At 40.8% G+C, this 6,318-nt stretch overlaps 1 pseudogene; it reads left to right on the top strand.

Moving 5' to 3' along the window:
• The first annotated feature begins 814 nt into the window (after positions 1-814).
• On the top strand, positions 815-2,300 carry LOC104852250 (annotated as a pseudogene).
• Positions 2,301-6,318: the final 4,018 nt, after the last annotated feature.

Raw genomic sequence — 6,318 nt, 5'->3', positions numbered from 1 at the left:
TTTTATCCACCTCCCTCCAAAAATATTATATGCTGAAGCTCTAAACCTTGATGTGGCTATACTGGGAAATAATTAAAGTTAAATTAGGTCACAAAGGTAGAGTCCTAATTTAATAGCATTGATATTCTTTTTTTTTCTTTTTTTTAGCATTGATATTCTTATAAGAAAACCCAACAAGACACAGTGGTGGTGCCTGCCTGTATTCCCAGTACTTTGGGAGGCTGAGACAGGAGGATCACAAGTTCAAGCCCAAGTTGGACAACTTAGTAAGACCTTACCTCAAAATAAAAAATAAAAAAGAGCTGGGGATATAGCTCACTGCAAAAGCCCTAGATCAATCCCTAATACTGAGGGGGGAAAAAAGCCAAAAAACAGAAAACTCTTTGTCACTCATGTGCAGACATGGAAAGACCATGTAAGCATGTGATGAGAAAAGTCAGAGGGCGGGGATTTAGCTCAGTGGTGCCACTGCCTGCCTCAAAAGCACAAGGGCCCAAGTTCTATCCCCAGTACAAAAAAAAAAAAGAAAGAAAGAAAGTCAAAATTTCTAAGCCAGGAAGAGTCCTCAACAAAACATGAACTCTGCCAAGGCCTTGATTTGGGATTTTCCAGCTTTCAGAACTCTGAGAAAATAATTTTCTGTTTAAGCCATGCAGCCAATTTCATTTTGTTACAGCAGCTTAAACTGAGACACCACACCTCATATTCGTAAAGAACTAGTAAGGCCAAGCAAGAACATTCTAGAGAGCTGTTGTGCAGCCACTGGTGCTTATATTGGAAAAACACAGATATAAACAAGAAGCTTGCTGCCTCAATGATGAAAATTTTTTCACGTCAGAGACTGAGAACTCTTGCAGTCATTTATGTCATCCTTTTTTATCCAGGCAGAGGATGCCCAAAAATTGGAATCAATGATTTCTTCATTTTATTGATAAAGACATTACTAAGCCAAATAAGCAACTACAGAATTTCAGACCAGTTGCATCACTATAAGCTGCTCTGTCTCACTGCCAAGGTTGATGGCAAAGGAAATGGAATCAAGACAATTACAGTCAGCATTGTTGATGTTGTAAAGGCGCTTAAATGGCTTCCAATATATCCCACTCCTGCTGGGAGCTGAGAGCACAGACCCAAGTGTGACGTAAAGAACAACGATTACACTGTCAATGGATCTCACGAGGCAAATAAGCTGCAAGACACATTGGATGGATTCATTAAAAAAAAATCATTCTCTGTTCTGAGTGTGAGAATCTTGAAACAGATCTGTGTGTCAATCCAAAGAAGCAAACTAGTAATTATTATAAAGCTTGTGGCTATCAAGGTATGCTTGACACATATCATAAACTCTGTGTCTTATTCTCAAAAACCCACCTGGGAAGAGTGAGGGATAGTACAGGAAAGAAAAAAAATGAAAAAGAAAACTAGAAAGGACAAAACAAGGAAAACAGCTCCATATCCAGCAGTGAGACACCACCATTGTCACTGAACAAAACCAGTCCTCCTCCATATGCTGAGAAAGACAGGAGGAGGATGACTAGGGGGAGGATGCAACCAGGGAAGCTCAGAGGCCCAGAATGGGTAAAACCAGTGACTGTGCACAGGTTCTGACCCTCAATAATGATTTGGAAAGAAACACAGAAAAGAGTGTGGGTGTTTGTTTGATTTTGTTAAGAAAAAGAAAGGAGAGGGTGTTACTGACTCATCTGACGAAGAAACTGTTAGTAAAACAGACTCAAGTGTAAGCTACGGGCCTTCTTGTCCTGACTGAAGTTCTTCTTAATGAAATTAGAGAACAAATTTAAAACTACAGATGCCATTTTCTAAGAGTCTGTCACAACAATAGAAGAGTTCAGTAGTGCCTTCTTCGTGGTTTAAAGTATGCATTAACATCAAGCTCATCTCATCTCCAAGATTCCTTATATCTGGAAGAAAAAATATGGTACAGTCCTTTTAGAAGAGTAAGTCGCCAGCAGCTAGCCAGAAAAGGCCTTTAAGAAGTGCTTTTCAAAAGAACGTGTCAAAGAGGGGGCTGGGGTTTAGCTCAGTAGTTCCGCAGCCTGCCTCTCAAGCACAAGGACCTGAGTTCAATCCCCGGTACAAAACAAAAGAATGTGTCAAAGAGATTCATGTCAAAGGACAGCCATTTATGAAATGGTCAAAGGAGACAGGGAGAATCTTCTGGTGGTGAGGGAAAAGAAGATGAGAACACTGAGGTAGTGTACGAGAAGACTACCAGTCTACTGACAGTTGAAACTGTGAAGCCTGTAAGGGTGATGGCATTGATATTGATATCACTGTAAAGGATGGATGCAACCTAGCTTAACAGTAAAACGCTGCAAATTTTTCTTCATTATTCGCCAGAAATGCAACATGTATGTGCAAAAGCTAAAATGGTTTAACATCACACTACACTTTATGCTGAAATTTTTTTACTATGAGCAGTCTGTAATTAAGCCCAATGGAACATCTAGGGAGTCCATACACATAACAGTGAGCAGATGTAATTTGCTTATTTATAGCATGCTTTTTTTTTTAACTAGTGGTGCATATATTTGGATCACATTTATACAATTATAAGAATAATAGATAGTAATTCTTCAGATTTTGGCCTCTGAATGACTTATACTGAAGTAACTGGTTCCTTTTCAAAATCCTTTTCATTTTACTGATATGGTCCTTAGAGCCTTGCAGACACTGGTAGGTGCTGAGACTATACAGAGGTAATCAGCAGAATCTAAACACAAACTAACTTGTAATTACTTATCTAGCCATTAGGAAATACAGTATTTTACACACCAGCCTCACAAGCACAAGGTCCTGAGTTTGATCCCTGGTACCAAAAAAAAGAAAGAAAGAAGTACAGTGTCTTTAAGTTTTATCTCTAGTCCCTCAAACTGGCACATGTTAATTCTTTTGCTGAGGTGGACGGATAATCAGTTGACAAAACAACATCTTACTGAGAAGTAAAAATGACCTCAGCATCCTATAAGTATTTTTTAAGAGCAAGTTTGGAAATTTGGAAATGCAATTTTTCAGTTCAGATACACTTACCCCAATTGTGGTCTTCAGAGCTATGTACCCTGCATGTTGGATGAGCCAGGAAAGTTGCATACTAATGAGCAAATGCTTTATGTGCATGTAGTGGCTGCTTTGTCCTGAGAGAAAATTCAAACTCTGAGGTGTGATTAAATAAACTTATGAGGGAAATGGAGAGGAGGGGAGGAACAAGAAAAATAAGAATGGAAGAAAAAAATGGAAACAGGCTTTTGTAGATAAAGAGGGGAGTGGAGTTGAAGAGAGGGGAGGGGAATGGGGAAAAAAAGGAAGAAGCAAGATATATCATGTACAAGTATAAATTCCCTATGATGAATGTTATCAGTATGTGCATCTAAAATATACCAGTAAAATAAAAAGTTTAAAATAAATGAATAGGAAAGAAGGAAAAAAAAGTATGAGAAAAGGAAAAAGTGGAAATAAAGTCTTTGTAAATAGGGAAGGGTGGAGGGGGTGAAAGGAGGTCAGGGGAATGGAGAAAAAATAAGAACCAAGATACATTATATAAAGGTGCAGGATCCTAGTGATGAATGCAACTGAACTGCATACCTAAAAAGTACAAATAAACTCAATGAAAAAGAAAGAAAGAAAGAAAGAAAGAAAGAAAGAAAGAAAGAAAGAGAGAGAGAAACTTATGGTACTGTTGGGGGAAACGAAAAAGATGCACATCATCAGTAGCAAAACTGAGCATAATTTTTCATCTTTCATCCTTTAAATTTAAATTATAATTGCAAAATGTTTAGACTTTTACTGTATTTTTATACTCTCTCCCCTGCCTTTTGTTTGTTTGTTTGTTTATGCTTTAATGCCTTTTACATTTGGACATACAGCCTAGGCCTTTTAGATTTTGGTTGCTATTTTGCCAAAATAAGTGTTATTTTGTGTCAAGCTTGATTCCTTACACCTCCGTGTCTTAATTAAAGAAAAATGAAGTGAAAAGCAAAAAAAAAAAAAAAAAAAAAAAAAGAACTTAACTTTTTCCAAAAAACATATACCTTTTCATTTAAAAACATTTTTATAGCTACTTTAAAGGAAAAAGGTTTTAAGTTATTTGTTTTTAGAATATCAAGTAAACTAAAACATACTGTGTGCCACATACACTGTGCTGCGCTCTGGTGGTATAAAGATGAGTAAGACAACCCCTAACTCAGAGTTTATGCTATAGTCTAATGAGAATACTGTGTGTACAGAGAATTATACCACAAAAATAATAAATGCCAATACTGAGATGTACTGGAGAGCCTGGGGTGTGTAGAGGACGAAATGTCGGCAAAAGGTTTTCTGGATTGCTGACAATGGACAGTTAGGTTAAACAAGAATGAGTGGTTATTCCATCCAGAGAAGAGGAGAGGATCCTCTAGGATCAGAGCATAGCAGTGGCTAAAGTTAGGAAACAAATGGCCAAGTGACCAGAGGTGTGGCCGGAAAGGTAGGCAGGAGCCAGAGCACCGCACCACAGCCCTGAAAGCTACAGAGATGCCCAAGTGCCCTTTATCACATTGCTAAGTACATTAGCCAAGTGAGGGCACTGTTCAGCCACTACGGCAAAATGTCCTTTTGACCTATTAATGTATAAACTGTGTACTTTAATAGCTCTCCAGGTAGCATTACAAATTCAACTATGCGTGCCACAAAAAAAAAAAAATCTTGTTAGATCCTGAGAACTCTGACCAGTCTCTCTCACAGTAAACAATTTTACAGAAACAAAGTATAGTATTCAGTCAGCTCCCTTTGCTCTTCTGTTCTGGGGCTGTGACCCCATGACCTGGGTTCCCAGGCTCTGCTGGGAAGAATCACACAATCATTTTGTCAATAAGGATACCAGGACTCTGTCCCAGCTGCGCATCTTAACCATGTATAGTTTTTCCCCCCAATGATCTCCTCTTCCTTCAGCGTCCCCTCATACTATCTTACTCTCCCAGGGCTCCTCAATCCCAAACCAGAGAATTGAGGCTGACAGGCAGGCTGCTCTGCCCCACCTTCTGCTGCCCTTCCCTCCTGTGATGGACCCTTTTAAATGCCAGCTCCTTCTGACCTTGACCTGGCCTTATCCATCAGCTGTCTTCACTCCTGGCCCATTCACTGAGATGTCCAGGCTCTCCCTTCACTTCACCCTTCATTCTGTCATAAGGAGACACCCAGGCTGTTGGCATGGTGGCTGCCCTTCTGAAGGAACAGCCTAAATTGGTAATGCAATGACATTGTGTGAGTAGATACCACAGAAAGAACCTGGACAGGCCTTGAACTAAAGCTGGAAGGAACAGTCTTCTCAAATAGGGACTGACAGCTGAGCTGGATCCTGGGCTGACCCAATGAAAACTAGGAACTAGAGCATTGCAAATTGAGTACACGTTTAGAAAAGTTTGGATATTCAATTCCTGAAGATTCTGTTCCAAGAAATATCAGAGCAGGGCCAGGGATTTAGCTCAATAGGCTCAAGGTCCTGAGTTCAATCCCTGGTACGAAAGAAAGTGGGGGGGGAGAAAGAGAGAGAGGGAGGGAGGGAGGGAAAAAGGAAAAAGGAAGGAAAGAAGGAAGGAAGATCAGAGCAAGTCTATGAGCCTCAACTGGGAGTTCTGGGAGATATTGAGCCTTGGAGTAGAGGAGAGGACAATCAGTGCCCAGCAAAGATTTAGAAACCCTTTCTGGGCCGGACATGGTGGTGCATGCCTGTAATCCCAGCACTCAGGAGGCTGAGGCAGGAGGATCGCTGTGAGTTCGAGACCAGCCTGAGCTACATAGTGAGTTCCAGGTCAGTCTCAACTACATATGAGACCCTGTCTCAAAAAAAACAAAAAAAAAAGAAACCCTTTCTGCTTCTTGTGCATTCCTGCTCCCTGCCCTGAAGCACTCTCAGGGGCCCAGCCACACCAGACACACACCCTTCTCACCCAGCCAGTGTGTTGGCATTCAGCTTATCTCAGAAAACTAGCTGTGGCCAGAAGCATATTTACTGGGATACTGAAATCCAGTGTATATTGCAAGAGAAAGTTGAGTTGCCCTAAGTGATTTCTTTTTACTTACCTCTTCCGCTAGCTGTGCCAAACTACTAGAACCACCCTTACCCCTACCCCCACACCCACTCCCACCCGACAATGAGCCTCCTTTCTTTGAAACAGGAAATGCCTTTTGGCCCAGCCTAAAAATGTCACTTGAACCCCTGGAGGAGCACCACCCAGGACTGGCTCTGGCGCCTTTCTCTGCCCCTCCTTTGAGCAGAGGGGGATATGGGGTGGGATTGGGAATCAGAGGATGGAGCCAGAG

Source organism: Fukomys damarensis, unplaced genomic scaffold (assembly GCF_012274545.1).
Source record: "Fukomys damarensis isolate Sample0158 unplaced genomic scaffold, DMR_v1.0_HiC HiC_scaffold_2, whole genome shotgun sequence".
Lineage (NCBI taxonomy): Eukaryota > Metazoa > Chordata > Mammalia > Rodentia > Bathyergidae > Fukomys > Fukomys damarensis.
Note: the sequence above shows the minus strand (reverse complement) of the source record. Positions and strands in the feature narration are given on the sequence as shown.